Source organism: Garra rufa, chromosome 2 (genome assembly GCF_049309525.1).
Source record: "Garra rufa chromosome 2, GarRuf1.0, whole genome shotgun sequence".
In the NCBI taxonomy this organism is placed as follows: Eukaryota; Metazoa; Chordata; class Actinopteri; order Cypriniformes; family Cyprinidae; genus Garra; species Garra rufa.
In genome coordinates, this window is record NC_133362.1 from 25,615,348 (window position 1) to 25,634,227 (window position 18,880).

Here is an 18,880-nt window from a genome sequence, read left to right on the forward strand (position 1 = left end):
TTTCTATTTGAATATATTTGAAAAAATAATTTATTCCTGTGATTTCAAAACTGAATTTTTAGCATCTTTACTCCAGTCACATGATCCTTCTGATTTAAAAACAAAAAATAAAACAGAAATTATTATGTTTTCTTATATATTTTTCTTTTCTTATATATTATTATGGATTCTTTGATGAACAGACAGTTCAGAAAAACAGCATTTATCTTAAATAGAACTCTTTTGTAACATAATAAATGTCTTTATCATCACGTTTGATCAATTTAAAACTAAACAAACCCCAAAAAATCTACAATTTCTTTGGCAAAAAAAATAATAAAAATAAATAAATAATAATTATATATATATATATATATATATATATATATATAAAATGACTCCAAGCTTTTGGATAGTATAGATTATAATATTACAAAAGCAATCATTTAGATAAATGCTGATCTTTGGATTTTTCTATTTATCAAATAATCCTGAAAAACGAAATATTTTTAAATATTAGTAATAATACAACAAAACTGTTTCTTGAACAGCAATAAGCATATTAGGATGATTTCTGAAGGTTCATGTGACACTAAAGACTGGAGTAATGATGCTGTAAATTTTGCTTTGATCACAGAAATAAATTACATTTTAAAATACATTCAAATAAAAAACAGTTATTTTAAAGAGTAAAAATATTTCATAATAATACAGCTTTTCCTGTATTTTGGATCAAATAAATGCAGGCTTGGTGAGCAGAAGAGGCTTCTCTAAAAAACATTAAAAATCTTACTGTCCAAAAACTTTTGACTGGTAGTGTATATATAAAAGTAGCAGAATTAATTTTGAATTCAGATGGGTTTGTTGTTCACAATATAATTCTTTTGTTTTGTTTAGGCTACTTTTGTGTTATGTTTCGTACTTGAATGTGTGACATGTCATAATAACAAATGCCTGACTTGGAGGTACAAGCATCCCAGGTGCATTTGATGGCAGCATTAAATCGGCAGAAAAGTATAAACACAAAACGTTGCTCTGTTTGTTTGAGAATTCTGACCCGTCCAACATAGCAGCACTGGCTCAACCAATGAGGTGAGCTTAGGGGTGGGGCCAATGGCTTATCTGACCAGTGGTAGCTAGGGGGTGTGTATTCTGCTGGAATTATTTTAAATAATAACACTGTCGCTTTTCTGCCTTTATTTAAAATCGTAGTGAAGAATGTGACAGGAAAGTACAGAAAGTGCAAGAGGAAATAGGAACACCACTCAATCTTGATTTAAACGTTTTGATGATTCACAAAAACGCCAATTTTAGGTTAAAAAGAGATCATCAAAAACTGTCTTGTAATAGTGTTTTATTCAAAAAAACATGTTTGTAACTACATAACGATTAGATGACACAACAGTTGGTATGACCCAGTTGACCAAACAGACTTGGTTAAAAATACAAGAAATTGTTTCGATAAACAGATTTGTGGCTTGAAGCTCGGTTGCTATGACATTGGCCTGCAAGCTGTTGTCATATTAGCATTCGGTGCCGCCGCTGGGGTGAGAGTCAGTACAGTCTCTGTGCATTCATCGCAAAGAGACCAAAATGCCTCACATTACAACTGTGTCAAACAGATAAAGTAACAATATGGGAACACACTCAGATGTGCACACAATCACAGCATCTCGAACAGGACATTGGCGACAACAATATCTAAGCTCAAGAATTCACCTTTGAGTTACGGGGAAAGACGTGCTGCTGGAAATAACTGTACTGCATGAGCTGCTACCGCAGGAGCATTTACAGGAATACAGCTTTGACTACTCCTTCCTGAGCCGTGCTGCAGCGAGGAGGGAGGCAAATGTGTGTCAGACTTTCAGTAAGTAGTCACGGTAAGAATGTGTCACACGAGCAAAGCCCAGATCACTCCCTGCTTAAACACATGCTGGCTGCAGGAAGACAAGATCCAGCTGAGTGTTTGGTGGAAAAGGGGGACAGAGAGGAGGAGCGAGTGTGTGACCTATGCTGAGCTTTGAATGTTAGGCAGCTGTGTTCTCAGCTACTGTAGCACTACGAGATTTAAAACAGATCACATGAGCCTCCGTAATATTACAGTACACTCATTCACCTTACTCTGCAAGGAGATGGGAAAAAAGGTCTAAGGGTTGGGCTTGTAGAGACACCACCGACAGATGATCAGAAAACTTAAAAGTTGTACACTAAAAAGTTTCATCCTGCTTACAACTTGGCGTGACTCACATGTATGTGGGAGCTATTTTAGAAAAGGCCTTTTGATGAAAGGTTTCTATCATGTATTGAAGTAGTCATTTAAATTTAATTTACTCATTTGGCAGCCGCTTTTATCCAAAGTGACTTTACTGTATTCAAATTATACCGTACATTTGATCAGTACGTTTCTGAGAATTGAACCCATGATCTTGGAATCTGTTGCACTAAACTCAAGCAGCTGAGCTACATTAATACATTTCATTCATTCTTTGATACGCAAGTATGTTTAAAACAGCACTCGTCACCGCTTTTTAATCCTTTAATGCAAGATTTAAAAGTTTCGGGGTTGGTATAATTATTTTTTTTATGTTTTTGAAACAACGTCTCTTATGCTCACCAAGACATTATTATTAGATATTAGATTCTAGCAATTTAAAATTATGGTTTTGTATTTTAACAGATTTTAAAATGTAATTTATTCCTGTGATGATGCTTCAGAACAGGATCATGTGACAAGATGATCAATAGAATTGACTTCATGTGTGTACAGTTGAGGTCAAAAGTTAAAAGTTATTGTTGGAAACAGTTCAAATACACAAAAATGCTGGAGAACCAAAGAATTTGTGGGACCTGAAGGATTTTCCTGAAGAACAGCAGACTGTTTAACCATTCAGGACAAACAAGGGACTCATGAACAACAAAACATCATTTAGGTAACAACAGTATTAAGAATCAATGGGATGTAAACTATTGAACGGGGTCATTTTTTATAAATTCAACTATTATTTTCTCTTGTGGACTATATGTAAACATCTTTTATGTGAAATATCTTCTTCAGGTCAGTACTAAATAAACAATAACATGCATTTTGAATGATGCCCTTTTATTTTGCTAAAATAATTAACATTTTGCAGATTCTGAAAGGGGGTGTAAACTTTTGACCTCAACTGTACATGATTTAAAAAAATTTTTTTTAAATTTACTTTTTGCATGTTAAACTTTTTAAAGGGAACCCTGGGACTCGTATGGCTGAATACAACGTAAATGATGTCTCTTACTGAAATATGTAGTAGAAAACCCATAAAAGATTTACATTTCAAAAATTCACATCGTTTTATACATATTTTGGACTATGGGGGCACCATTATTTTGATTACGTCAAATGGTTGCACTCGATGAGCTACTGGTGCTACCTGTTGCTATTTTTACCGCAACACAACTATCGTAAATACTGATACGATGCCACATTGTGTAATATTTGGTCGAAGGGCAATAAGAGAAGTGATATACGTCCTCACTGCTTCCTGAACTTCCTAAAGACCTGCATCTTTTGGTTTAATCTAGGGCTGTTAGTAACGATTATTTTGGTAATCAAGTAATCTGTCGATTATTCTGATGATTATTTGAGTAATCAAATAATTATAATAAATTTTTTGTAGTAATAAAAATAGACCCAAGTGAACAATAGCCAAAATACATATATAATAGCAATGAGGCAATAATAATTAGTTTAAATAAAGTATTAAAGTAGTCATATAATTTTATTGAACAAAACTGTTAAAATACATAATGTATTATAAACAATAGAGCTAATGTACATTACGCATTATAACAAATGCCTGCAGACGGCACCAACGGCTTGACGATTGTTTTTACACTTTACTGTCTGATCTAATCCTTGTTAAATATTGACTCAAGAAACATTTAATTCAAATGTCCACTTAATCTTTAAAATCTTTCATTGCCATCTCTCAGCTCTTATAAGAGCTGTGGTCATCATATGAGTATTTTATTTTCCGTCTTGTGTTGCGGTCAAAATAGCTCCAGGTAGCACCAGTAGCTCACCAAGTGCAACCATTTGACCTAATCGAAATAATGGCGCCTCCTATAGTCCAAAACATGAATAAAACAATGAAAAAATTTAAACTTTAATGGGTTTTCTACTAATTTTTTTCAGTAAGACACATAATTTACATTATATTAAGCCATTTAAGTCTTAATACCTGGGGTTCCCTTTAATAAGGAAACAAAAAATACTGACTGTCCCTTTAAGACAGTACAACCAGTAACTATGGTGTTGACCTGACTATGGTCCATAAGAGGACTCAGCACAAAAAAAAAAAAAAGCTGTCTCAGAGGTTATTCAATTTTCATGCAAGATTATAAAGACCAATATTTTTTCCTTTAAAACAAAGACTGCCAATGAATCATTTACGAAAAGACATGCATATGTATTAAGACAGCAAAAAGAGTTTATTTTGATTTCACACTGACTTTAAGGTCAGAATGAGGGTTATTTATCGAGTAAAACATGTATGAGTCATTTAAAACAACAGATCAGTCTTCTCTCTAGCCTACAAGGAAAGCGCAGAGACAGGCAGCTAGGAGTGAGTGAGTGAGTGAGAGAGACAGAAAGAGAAGGAAGCCCGTTCCTGAGGCCTCCCCTCATTAGCATAAAGTGAAGCCCGGTAGCGGTAGGCAGCATTGCAGTGTGCTTGAACCTAATACAGACTGACAGCCTCACGCACCCCAGCCCTGCCTGCACACACACACACACACACACACACACACACACACACACACACACACACACACACTCTGCGCAGACGCAGATCTGTCAGGCAGCTCTTCACACTCAGGAAGTGCAAGTGGCTGGGCCTGTTGCCTTGCTGCCTGTTACCATGACAAACACAGTCAGCTGGGAATCCACCCAAAGAGTTGACAAAGACAGCGAGAGAGAGAGGGAGTTTGGGGGAGAAGAGGGGCTGAAGAAAGTTAAAGAAAGAAATGTTTCTTTTCTTTCACTGAGCTGCTTCTGAGACGATGAATCTAAAACAATAAAACGACTCGCTGGAGAGAAAAACAGGTTACGTCTATCGGAGATGGATGTGCATTCCAAAGCATGCCGTTTAGATGCAGAGCACACAAATAATTCATAAGACGGAGGGTTTATGAACAAGTAAACAAGATTTACAATCATATGCCAATGCCATCCAGTTCAGCTCATTTAAAGGGAGAGGACGAAGTGAGTTATTAAGTTTAAAGAATATAGAGAGGTATTTTCCATCTATAAGCCATGAGATGATCACTGGAAAAATAACCCAATAATAATAATAATAAAAAAAAAGGATATGAACACAAAGGATAGTTAAGAAATTAAAATTAAAAACTAGAGTTTTGCCAAGTTTTACAGTTGAGAATGCAATTTCAGGCTGTTTTCGACAGGTTATTTGAAGGATGACAAACAGAAAATAAGCCTAACAATGACTCAAGTAATAAAAATAGCACTTACACTAAGCAACTAAAAAGTCTCTGCAAATTAGTGTTCAGATCTATGAGTGATTCAAAGAGACAGACACAAATGTGACTATAAAAACACAGGCAAAAAGACATGGAGTACCACAAACTGTTTAGTCTTTCGCTGTGGCTATAAACTCACCCAGAGTGGCCCTAGAACTGTATGCCATTGTGTGAAGCTTTCAAGAAAGTCTCTAGCAAATAAAGTTTCCCACAGTAATCCACACAGAGGAATGCCACGGCAGCTGAACGCGTCCTTGTGACTCACGCTGAGGAGTGGATACGACTGTCTGCAGCGCTCAAATGCCACTGCCGCCCCACCCTACGCATTCCTTCTGATTGTGCCTCTGACTTCTTCTGCTTCGCTCCATCATTTTACTTTCATCTTTTGTGTGAAAGGTTAAAGTGTGCATCAATCTCCTCCCTAGTACAGAAGTACACTGGTTAGTGAGGCCAGTCCAGTTCGATTGTCAAAATCATTCCAGTGCACAGAAACAGTCTCTCCCTAGAAATTTTCAGACTGCATCATAAAAACCAGTACAGAGCATATCACACCAGTCCTCAGATCCTTACACTGGCTTCCAGTTATGTTTAGGATTGATTTTAAAGTGCTTTTACTTGTACTTATAAAGACCTAAGACCTAGGACCTAAATACATTGCAGATATGCTCACTGAATATAAACCTAACAGACCACTCAGATCACTAGGATCGAGTCAGTTAGAAATATCAAGGGTTCACACAAAACAAGGGGAATCCGCTTTTTAGCTATTATGAACACTGTTGGAATCAGCTTCCAGAAGAGATCAGATGTGCTAAAACATTAGCCACATTTAAATCCAGACTCAAAACTCATCTGTTCAGTGTGCTACGTCCGAATTGATTGCACTGTATTTTATGTATAACCATTTTTATTCTTAAATGTTTTGATTAATTTTGAATCAATTTTTAAATCATTTTAAATGTTCTTAAATTCTTTGTTTAAATAATAAATAAGCTTTCCATTGATGTATGATTTGTTAGAACACAACTATTTGAAAAGCTGGAATCTGAAGGTGCAAAAAAATCTAAATATTGAGAAAATCCCCTTTAAAGTTGTCCAAATGAAGTTCTTAGCAATGCATATTACTAATCAAAAAAGTTTTATATATTTACAGTAGGAAATTTACCAAATATCTTCACGGAACATGATCTTTACTTATTATCCTAATGATTTTTGGCATAAAAGAAAAATCTATAATTTTGACCCATACAATGTATTTTTGGTTATTACTACAAATATACCTGTGCTACTTAAAACTTAAGCTACTTAAGTTTGTATTCCATGGTCACAAATGTCCCAGCAAAGTCTGTTGTCAAAGTATTTGTGTATAATTGCCTCCTAAAACAGTCTTACACGACTTACACAGTTCTCAAACAGCAGGCATCCATCTCCGAAAGCAATGACCGCATCTGCATTTTTTGTGTTTTCGCTGCTCACTCTTAGGTGTAAATCATTTATTATATAGGAAATTATTATAGTCAGTGTCTTCTCCTACTTTTCTTAGTGATATTTGGTGCCAGTTTATCAGGAAGTGATGATTTTGTCCTCTTTGACTTGTTGGATGGAAACAGTGCTTATTTGCAAATGTTTTATGCAATATTTCATTTTTGCACATAAGTTAAATTCGGAACTTTGGATGGAAACCCAGCTAGTGTTACAGAACTGAAGGCCCTTGCTAGTGTCCAAATGTGTATTTAAGATGTGATTCACATCATAAGGAACTAAGAACTATGATGAGACACAACCAAAGAGATACAATATGTGACCCTGGTCTTAAGTAACATGGGTATATTTGTAGCAATAGCCAAAAATACATTGTATGGGTCGAAATTAGCGATTTTTCTTTTTTGCCAAAAACCATTAGGATATTAAGTAAAGATGACCCTTATGACTGGTTTTGTGGTCCAGAGTCACAGGTGGGAGACAGAACTTCACCACTACTGTGGCTTCCTGGTTCTATTGGTTCATTTACTCTTTATGTTGGTCAGTTGCAATTTACCTTAACCAGAGTGACTGGGCAACCTGTACTTTGGCTCCTGACCTGGATATATGGTATTAAGCATAGGGAGACAACAGGAGGAGCCAGAGAGGAGGAAAAAGAGGGGAATGTTGAGTTCTCCTCAGTAAGAAGTGCTGGGGCAGCACTCAGTGTTCTCTCACGCAAAGAGACATTCATAAACAGACAACCTGTCTCTTTGCTCCCTAATGCACCAGCACTGAGCAATGACCCTGAGCGAAAACTCTCCAAGGAGAGGAAAAAACACAGCGTCAAAAAATGTCTATGGTGCAAGATGGGCTTTATAGAGTTTGACAAAATGGCTGGCGAAAGCCTACCTTTGAAGGACGCCTTCAAAAACGCAACTCAGTCCCTGGTTACGACTCTAGCACCGGATAACGGCGGAATTAGCGTAAAAAATAAGGCAGAGGCCTTTCGGGAGGAGAGCGCTGACTGAGTTGTCAGAGCAGAGTCTGGAAATATGTCAGGGCTGCTAAGCAGGCTGTACGTTCTGTTCCAATCCTACACACAACACATACGGCACATGAGGGACCGGGTGTGACGCCGGAGCTTCAGCACTGGGTGTACTGGTGGAGATGGGGTGAGAGAATGCGGCAGAAAGGATGGCGTGAGCAGGTGGACAAGTGCAGCGGAGAGGATGGAGCACAGAGTGCAGAGTTTTCAGTGATATTATGATCCTGTAACAGGATCTGCACGTTTCCATGCCTGTGCTTCAGAGCTCCCCTCCCCCCTCACCTCCACACAGTGCTATTTCAGATCCGGAGGGTACTGATTCCCACAAACACACATACATACATACTCACTCACTCACTCACTCACTCACTCACGCTGTCTATAGATCTCAAACACCTGCAGATAGAAATGCACAAATGTAGACAAAAGTCACATGCATGTTGCAAAACACAGAGATTCACTAATGGCAAATGGGTGCATCAGATGACAAGCACAAACAACACCAGTCATGAAGCAGATGATGCTACTGGTTAATATTATTTTTCCCACAGGGATTTTTTTTTTTTAAAACCTTCGTTCGGGAGTTATAAGCCATGAACTAAACCAACCAGCTATGAAATGAATCACAACATTATACACTTTGCTTTCAAGCAAAAACACTACTACTGCTACTTGCTGGTCAGTTGCACATGTAATTACAGGGAGGGGGATTCTGATTCTAAAGATCTGATTGGACCAAATCTCATCAATATTTCTAGTTTATTTTCCCCAGAAGAAAAAAGACTGTACATTTTAGATAAAAGCAATTAGAAATTCGCAGAAACTAACTTTCACAAAACTTCAATGAGAAAAGAGAAACTGAGAAACACTCAGGTCTGTAGTCGTACTGTACAGAAACATTTCAGGCACGTGTTTCACCATCCTCTCCACCTGGACTCTGTACTTGGTGTAATATGTGGCAGTGCAAAGATGGAGTGTCATTTATATGGGAAGTCCTGATATGAAAGCGACACAGACTAACAAAAACAGGGAAAGAGGCAAGACAGATAGAGAGAAGGCAGTGGGTGAAAAGATAGACAGAGAGAGAGGGATGTGTGAGACGGTAAACATAGAGCGGTTGAGACAGACAGATGGAGAAGGCCCAGACGCCACATTCTCACACAGCACCGAGCGAAAGCTGCAGGGGTCAGACAACCGTCTGACATCTTAAAAACTAACAAAATAACATGTCTGTGAAACTGTCACATGCTGGATCTGTACTGTACTGGATCTGTATCTGTTGTACAGTCTTTACCGTACCACAAAGTCTTACACTTCTAAAGACAGTCAAACAAGTGGACAGATATGCATCTGTTGCTTTACTGCAGTTTTTTAGAACATGATCTTCCTTGTATTGCCCAAAACTAAAAAATAATCAAAGAAAACAACTAAGCAAGCGAGTGCTCACTGTGTAGCCATGTAAAACTTTAAAGCTGCCTTTACTTTCAGAGAGCTGATGAAAACTCATTCTGCAACTGATGGTTTTCAAATTAGCAGATAAGATGTCCGCTCATCAACAGCTTTTTTGGGCCATTCTGAGTCATAACTAGTAACGGTATGTAAAAAGAGTGAGTAACAGCTGATATAATACTGATACATTATGTGTTTTTCATGTATTTAAAATTCTGTTAGACTCAACAAAGCTGCATTTATTTGTTAGAAATACAGTAAAATTGTATTATCAAAACTCAAAACTGTTTTTTATTTTAATATATTTTAAGATTTATTTCTGTGATCGTTACTCAGTATCGTTACTCCAGTTTTCAGTGTCACGTGATCTTTCAGAAATTATACAAATATGCTGATTTGGTGCTCAAGAAAAAATTCTTATTATCAGTACAGTGTTAAAAACAGTTGTACTGCTTAATATTTTTGCGGAAACCATGAACATGCATTGTCCAATGCAAATGTCGCCTAATTATTAGGCCTAGTGGATCTATCAATCAGCATTAAACTGCTTTTTTGCTGAAAGTCTCTCATAAATGAGGGATAGATGGAGTGGGTGACACACTTCAGAAGCAGGCCGAGCTGTGGATCTCTGTCTCAGAGACCAGCAAAGAGGCGGCACATGCTCTGAGAAGCTTCTTTACGTCAGCAAGAGTAACAAGACAACCCACATTACAGATTTCCCCACAGGCACTGAATGTTGCAAAGCACTGTATCATGGACTCATATACTGTACTACACACTAACATCGGAGATGTTGGATATTTTGTCGGACCCCTAATGCATAAATGAAAGAAGGATGTATGAAAAGTTTGCATGCGTGTTTACAGAAAATCCTCATTGCACTTATACACTAAAATCATTCCCTAAATACACCAGGTTTTGGAGTAACTTCAGCTGTGCTGTAATATATGTTGAACAAAAAAAGGGGGGGGGGGGTGCAGCATAAGAGAGGACAGATTAAAACTTCCCTTAAACTTCTCTTAAACGTCACACTGCTGTTAAAAACAGCTAAATACTAGCAGAGAGAGGAACGCAATACAAACCGGTTTGACCAGAGGGGCAGAAGTCTTGGAGCACTATGTGAAAGTGTAAGATAGGCACGCACACACAAACAGTTACACAGGCCATTTAAATGAAAATAAAACTCAACATGCAACAGGTAATGTGAAATGAAACTAATAAACAATAAATATTAGTCTTCCTTCTTTTGCATCGCTAGTCATCCTCGTTTCACCTAATCTGCTATAGTGTCATCTTATTTAAGAGATCTAGATTGTGAGACAAGCTATTTTATTGAAGTAGCAGAATGTAACAAAATTATATATATAAAAAAAATAGATCTATCATATTGACAAGACTAACTAACAAGCCCAAACCTTACAGGAAAAACTTGAGTGGCCCATCAACATACTGGAACAGAATAACTTTCTGATGTCCACTCTTTACAAAAGTAAACAAGGTGATTTCTGGACACTGAATACACCCACTTTGTGACATTTACAATGAATTGAGGGACAAAACTTCATTTTTCTTCAGTGACTGTGTTGCAGGAAGGAAGTGCACATTTAAAGATGACACGGAGAGTACAACATGTAAATGTCACAGAGTCAGTCTTTTTGTTTAAAGGAAACAAGACAGCAATACGACGAGCAGACTGAAGAAAGCAGGGGTTGTAATCTACTTTGCTTAATGTGAACCGTGCATTCACTAGAAAATCCAACTGGACCTTGATCCTCTGAATTTAGTGTGTGTGTGTGTGTGTGTGTGTGTGTGTGTGTGTGTGTGTGTGTGTGTGTGTGTGTGTGTGTGTGTGTGTGTGTGTGTGTGTGCGTGCATGTGAGTTATTCGGACTTTGAATGCCAGTGTGTCTGACAAGGATAGCAACTGCAAAATAACTTCTGCTGTGAGCGGCCACAGATTTCACTAACTTCTTTACAGTAAAGATAATGAATAAACAGCTTAAGTGAAATGAAAACAACATAGTAGTATCTACACTACACTGTTATAAACATGCTGCAGGTTGTGACTTAAGTTTTTTCTTTTAAAATTTAACTTTTTAAAGTGTGGTTTAAAAGGACTTTCAGAAACTGAAACACTGGAGACATAAAGACACTGTCCTTCACAATCGCCCCACTGCCATTTTCCAGTATGTGAATTTGTTCCATGACGACCAAATAGGCCTAAATTTATTTATCTTAATCAGATGCCAAAAATAAAATCATCCACTGTGTCAAAGCCATTCAATGCTTATTTACCATCTAATCAAAACCATGTCTAAATCAACAGAGAAGTGAACATACAACTTCAAAAATCATAATGTTATAACAATTTCCATTCATTTAACATCACAATAATTTCAGAGTTTCAACTTCATCCACAGTTACAGGCTGTCACTTTGATTTTACTTGAATTAATAACAAAAATGTAACTTTTCAATTTTAGTGAGTTGAAATTGTTTACAGTTACAGTAAAGCCCAACATCATGCTCTTATCTAAATTTTAAAAGAAAACCGATTTCAGTGTAAAGTGTCTGTCTGGTCTTGGATCTCTGTCCCAGAGCCGAGCTCTTCAGTCAATTGAATCTGTATCTTTAATATCAGTACAACAGAGCGCAACCATAAAAACCATTTAGAAATATCAAGATGTTTGACTCAATTGGCGACTCGGTTCGGCTGAAGAGCGGTTCTGCCTTGGGTTGCGACATGCCTCTGAACTTTCCGAAGATCGCACCGACCGCCAGACAACAATGCACGAATACACGTATGACTGTTGCCTCTGCTATGTGCAACATCAGTGGCGCCGCAGCGTTTCCACGCCACTTACATGATCTCAGTTATTTATGAATAAGCTTCGCGCTTACCTCGTCTACTTGAAGTGGAGGAATAAATTGAAGCATCGGGATGGATCTTTGTTTTATTGTTGACAGTCGGTACCGATAAAACTCTCGAAGCTGATGAGGAAGGTCGCCAGTGAGTTTGTGGGGAGAGAAAGAGAGAAAAGGACAGCAGACTATCCGTGCGCCCGGAGTCAGTCACTATGACCGACACAATCGCCTTCGAAAGCGAATGACGTCGAGAGAGACTTGTGCTCGACTACAGAGAGCCTGGCCTCGGAAAAGTCCAACCCCTACACACGCAAGCACACCCTCCACGCGTCCACCCACTAACTCTCGGGCTGTGACTCAAATTCTAGAACGCTGCCTACCTAGACAGCGTCACGGACGCGTTGCTAGACACTTGCGTGAGTTGAACTGACGCCGAACGCGTCTGCGATGGAGTAGGCAGCTTGGTAGGTTTCGAGACACGGCCCTTTTCGATCTCTATGGCATCTAGGCAGTAAATGACACTGGCAAAAGTTTTTGCAGTCGACATGTCTTGCTTCATGTGAAGGTAAGAGCGCCTGAAGCTCTTAAAAAATTAAACAGGTTTTGCTCAGAGAAAGGAGCTGCTTAGTTTGCAGAAAATGTAAGTCGACAACTTCAGTAGGTCAAACTAAATTTCATATGAAAAGCTGTATTTTTTCTGTGGGGTTTAAGTTTTAATCAAATTTATGTCTGTTTAAACCTTTGTGTAGATTTGTGTAATTTTATCAATTGAATAAACATTAAATGTGACCCTGGACCACAAAACCAGTCATAAGGTTCAATTTTACAAAACTGAGATGTATACATCATATGAAAGCTCAATAAATAAGCTTTCTATTGATGTATGGTTTGTTAGGATAGGACAATATTTGGCCGAGATACATCTATTTGAAAATCAGGAATCTGAGGGTGCAAAAAAATCAAAATACTGAGAAAATCACCTTTAAAGTTGTCCAAATTAAGTTCTTAACAATGCATATTACTAATCAAAAATTACATTTTGATATGTTTACAGTAGGAATTTTACAAAAAATCTTCATGGAACATGATCTTTACTTAATTTCCTAATGATTTTTGGCATAAAAGAAAAATCAATAATTTTGACCCATACAATGTATTTTTGGCTATTGCTACAAATATACCCCAGCGACTTAAGACTGGTTTTGTGGTCCAGGGTCACAAATAACATTAAAGGAATAGTTTACCTGAAAATGAAAATTCTGTCATTTTTTACTCACCCTAATATCGTTCCAAACCCGTAAGACCTTTGTTCATCTTTGATACACAAATTAAGATATTTTTTATGAAATCTGAGCACTCTCTGACCCTCCAGGAGGAGACGAATTGTTGAACAAAGTTATTTTAGTTTTTTTGTGCACAGAAAGTATTCTCATAACTTCATAAAATTATGGTTGAACCACTGATGTCACATGGACTATTTTGTCGATGTTCTTGGACCTTTCTGGACCTTGAACGTGGTAGGACCCTTGCTGTCTATGGAGGGTCAGAAACCTCTCGGATTTCATCAAAAAATATCAATTTAATAAACATTAAATAACATTAAAGGGACAATTCACCTGAAAATAAAAATTCTGTCATTTATTACTCACCCTAATATCGTTTCAAACCCGTAAGACCTTTGTTCATCTTTGATACACAAATGAATACATTTTTGATGAAATCTGAGAGCTCTCTGACCCTCCAGGAGGAGACAAATTGTTGAACAAAGTTATTTTAGTTTTTTTGTGCACAGAAAGTATTCTCACAAATTATGGTTGAACCACTGATGTCACATTGACTGTTTTGTCGATGTTCTTGGACCATTTTTGGAGCTTTCTGGATCTTGAACATGGTAGGACCCTTGCTGTCTATGGAGGGTCAGAAAGCTCTCGGATTTCATCAAAAATATCTTAATTTGTGTTCTAAAGATGAATGAAGGACTCACATGTTTGGAACTACATGAAAGAGCGTAATTATTGACAGAATTTTCATTTTTGGTTGAACTATCCCTTTAAGTAACAGGGCTAAAGGTTGAATATGAAGAATGCAGTCAACATGACAGTTTGTGTTAAAATTGAGAAAAATGAATGTGATTATTTACTGGCATGCTGTAAAAAGTGTTCAAATGATGTTATTATTTTACAATTTAAAAAAAATTCTATTATTAAAAGTTAATCAAAAATGTTTTTCAATGCATACATAAAATAATTATCTAAATAAAATACAACTGATGCTTTGGTGCTTTTAAAGGATTAGTTCACTTGCAGAACAAAAATTTACAGGTAATTTACTCAACCCCCTTGTCATCCAAGATGTTCATGCCTTTCTTTCTTCAGTCGCAAAGAAATTATGTTTTTTGAGGAAAATATTTTCTCCATATAGTGGACTTCTATGGTGCCTGCGAGTTTTAACTTCCAAAATGCAGTTTAAATGCAGCTTCAAAGGCCTCTAAACGATCCCAGCCGAGGAAGAAGAGTCTTATCTAGCGAAATGATCAGTTATTTTCTGAAAAAAAAAATACAATTTATATACTTTTAACCTCAAATGCTTGTCTTGTCTAGCTCTGCGATGCACATGCATAATCTGTGCACTCCGGTTCAATACAGTTAGGGTATGTTGAAAAACTCCCATCTCATTTTCACCTCCAACTTCAAAACTGTCCTACATCGCTGCAGAAGTACTGACCCAGTGTTTACAAAGTGAACGTGCAAAGAAGGTCAAACAACCTTTACAAAAAAAAGGTAAAACAGTGATGAAGGCCAATTTTGAAGTTGGAGGAGAATATGAGATGGGAGTTTTTAGACATACCCTTACTGTCTTGAACTGGAGTGAACAGACTACGCGTGAGCATGGCAGAGCTAGACAAGAAAATGACTGATCATTTCGCTAGATAAGACCCTTATTTCTTAGCTGGGATCATGTAAAGCCCTTTGAAGCAGCACTGAAACTGCATTTTTTAACCTTAAATCTGTTGAGTACCAACAAAGTCCACTATATGGAGAAAACTTCTGCAACGTTTTCCCCATTAACTTAATTTCTTTGTGACTGAAGAAAGAAAGACATGAACATCTTGGATGACATGGGGGTGAGTAAATTATCAGGAAATTTTTATTCTGGAAGTGGAGTAATCCTTTAATGCTTTTAAGCCATGACCAAGGTGTACTGTCATAAAAGGGTTAAGGCTAAAAAACATGATGCTCTTGAGTGTATCTAATGATAAATGGTTTGTTTGTGAAGGGTGAGCATATTAGAGAGCAATATACAAGCTATAGTTCCCAACAGCTGCATACTGTATGACCTTACCGACGATGCTCTTATAGAGGCCTCAAGCTATCGAACTGCCATCACATGGCAAGGACAAGCACTGCATGGCTCATAACCGCTTTATACTTCATCCGTGTACATTAGAACTCCAGCTGTATAATAACAGTTACACATAGACAGTTAAATTAAACAATACAATTAAAATGTATAACAAACATTTGCCAACATCATGTCTATGTCAATCATATCTGATGCAAAAAAGTCATCCTTTAAAACTGTCTAAATGATTGCTCTGCCAGATATAAATACACATCATTTTAAACTGGACACCAGGTGACATATGAGATCATAAAAGTGGCACACTTCTTTCAAGCAATGCATCATCCCGGAATAAAATGCTTCACTGTCTCTCTGTGGCAATTAAGCATTATTTCCAAAATAAATACACAATTCAAAACACATAAATAAACTTTACAGTCTCCAAGAAAACCAGCGAACACAGTTTGCAGCAATGCAGTGTGATTTATTGCCACCACTGCAATAACACAGGGCACGTTTCCATACAGTGTACTGTTCATGTACAATCGCTAGTGTATTTGGCAACGAGGCATTACGGCGGGCACAACGCTCACCTATTTTAAGTCAGCAGCGTGCTTAGATTTAGAGCAGCCAGGTAGGATGTAAGCCTTACATGGTGCAAAAACAACAGTGAACTGCACAAAACACACTAACTTTATTTAATATCTAAAGCTATGTGCCCATCTCACACTTCTCTAGAGCCACAGCTCTCGAATTTCCCACATTAAACCACCACTGGAGTGAATGTGAGACAAAAAGCAGTGGTGTGAATCCATGTTCCTGTGTCTATCTCCGTGTTGTTATAAATGAGGAGAAGAGAGCTGAGCAGAAGGGTGGTTCTAAATAAAGATTTCAGGTCAAAAACAGGAAATGGCTCAGTGAGCAGTCGAGGTAGGACGGAGTAGTGCTGGCCGCTGGGCGGCATCTACAACATCCCCTTTGTTCCCCCACACTACAAGCAAGGAAGCGCAGCCCGCCCCATTTCTCTCTCTCTCTCTCTCTCTCTCTCTCTCTCTCTCTCTCTCTCTGTCTCCCTGTGTCTCTCTCTTTATCCCCTCCCTTTCTCTCTCCCTCCGGATCTCTCCTGCCTTTCTTTACGAAGCCTGTCTTATACGTTGTGACAGTGTATGATCATTTGTTGTGGGAACCTTCCAACAATTGGCTCTTCAGCAAGAGCACTGAACATGGCACGAACAGTGTGGGCATCCATTCCAAAAGCATATGAGTCATTACCGAATAATGAGCAACTGCTTCATTTCCTGAACTAATCCTACTATGAGGTGCAAACCTTTTATATTTAAAGGGATCATTAACCTGAAAATGAAAATGTTATCATCATTTACTCACGCCATGTTGCTCCAAACCTGTAAGAATGTCTTTCTTCTGTTGAAGCAAAAGATGATATTTTGAAGAATGTGTGTAACCAAACAGTTGCTGACTTAGCAATAATCTTCAAAATATGTTCTCTTATGCTTACCAAGTTCACACAATAATGAAAATTCTGTCATTAATTACTCACTCTCATATCGTTCCAAACCTGTAAGACCTTCATTTATCTTTGGAACACAAGTTTAGATATTTTTGATGAAATCTGAGATGCAACTGACACATTCAAAGCCCAAAAAGGTACTAAGGCCATCATTAAAATAGTTTTCTTTGTGCACAAAAAGTACTCTTGTAGCTTCATAAAATTGAGGTTGAACCGCTGATGTTGCATGCACTATTTTAACAATGGCCTTACTACCTTTCTGGGCCTTGAACGTGTCAGTTGCGTTGCTGTCTATGCAGGGTAAGAAAGCTCTCGGATTTCATTCAAAATATTAATTTGTGTTACAAAGATAACAGGCTCAGAACAACAGGTCATGGATGACTGAGGTATAACTTGAAGCCCTCCACTACATGATATGATGACAGATATTTGGTGTTGATATCACCAAAAGTGGTGCGAAATCATGCTGCTCTATTACACACAGTCATGCAAACAAAAGAGCTGCTTGATTGCAGTGCTGTTAATTACAGGCCTCTTCAGGGTCCCTGTGACACAGACACACAGGGTTCTGGTGCCAGCAGAAACGGCCCTGACTAAACTCCTGCTAAACCCTCCCCTCCACACTACAGTCCACTCCACTCCTCCTCTACACTCTGTTGAGTACACTTGGCACGTCTGTCCCCCTCATTATCTAATTTGGCTCATTATCATACAGACACACTTCAGCAGGGGGTGCTCCCTCATCTTCACGTCATAACCGATTGCGGCCATTGATAAATGGCTGTTTAAATCAGTGGCTTGGAAGAATCCCACACAGCAAAAATATGTTTTTATGGCCAAAATATATTTTAAATACATGCTGAATATATGATGTAAACAATACAATTCAGTGAAATATAGTTTTGAAATTGAAAATATATTTAGTTTTAACCCTCCTACACCAAATATATATTTTAAAATGTATTACAGGGCAAAAAAAAAAAAAAAAACATTTTCCTTATAGTACCCCTACATTTAGGCTTCATTCATAATTTTATTTCATTTGAATGTGTGTACAAAAAAAAGTAAATCTACTTTCTGGGTTTATTTTTGTATACAGTCAAAAGTTTACATACACCTTGCAGAATTTGCTAAATGTTAACTATTTTACCAAAATAAAAGGAATCATGCAAAAGCATGTTATTTTTTTATTTAGTACTGACCTGAATAAGACATTTCACATAAAAGATGTTTACATATAGTCCACAAGAGAAAATAATAGTTGAATTCATAAAAATTACCCTGTTTAAATGTTAACATACCTGTACACTTGATTCTTAATACTGTGTTGTTACCTGAATGATCTACAGCCGTTTTTTTTGTTTGTTTGTTTAGTAACAGAGTCCCTTGTTTGTCCTGAACAGTTAAAATGCCTGCTGTTCTTCAGAAAAATAATTTAGGTATTTGAACCCTTTCTAATCTTCTTTTTGTTCAAAAGTTTTCAAACACCAGAGACTGAAAATGTAAAGCACAGTTCCAGTCAGACGAGACTTCTGCGTTCAGAAAAAGGTGGATAGGTAAGATTTTTAATGTTTAATTATATAAGAATAATTTATATTTGTATATTTATATTTAATAATTTGAATTATATAATAGTAATTTATTCCTATGATGTCAAAGCTGAATTGTCAGCCTCATTACTTCAGTCTTCGGT

At 37.3% G+C, this 18,880-nt stretch overlaps 1 protein-coding gene across 2 annotated transcripts in view; it reads right to left on the reverse strand.

Annotated features, from left to right (window-relative positions):
- The window catches only part of sertad2b (SERTA domain containing 2b), a 55,015-nt gene that overhangs the window by 5,800 nt on the left and 30,335 nt on the right, over positions 1 to 18,880 (reverse strand). The window contains exon 1 of one of the 2 annotated variants that reach the window (XM_073833955.1): positions 12,354 to 12,541. The exons of the other annotated variant lie outside the window; for it this stretch is intronic. The gene's annotated coding sequence lies outside the window, so the exon portion shown is untranslated. Of the gene's footprint in view, positions 1 to 12,353; positions 12,542 to 18,880 lie in introns of those variants that run through there. 2 annotated transcript variants of the gene reach the window in all.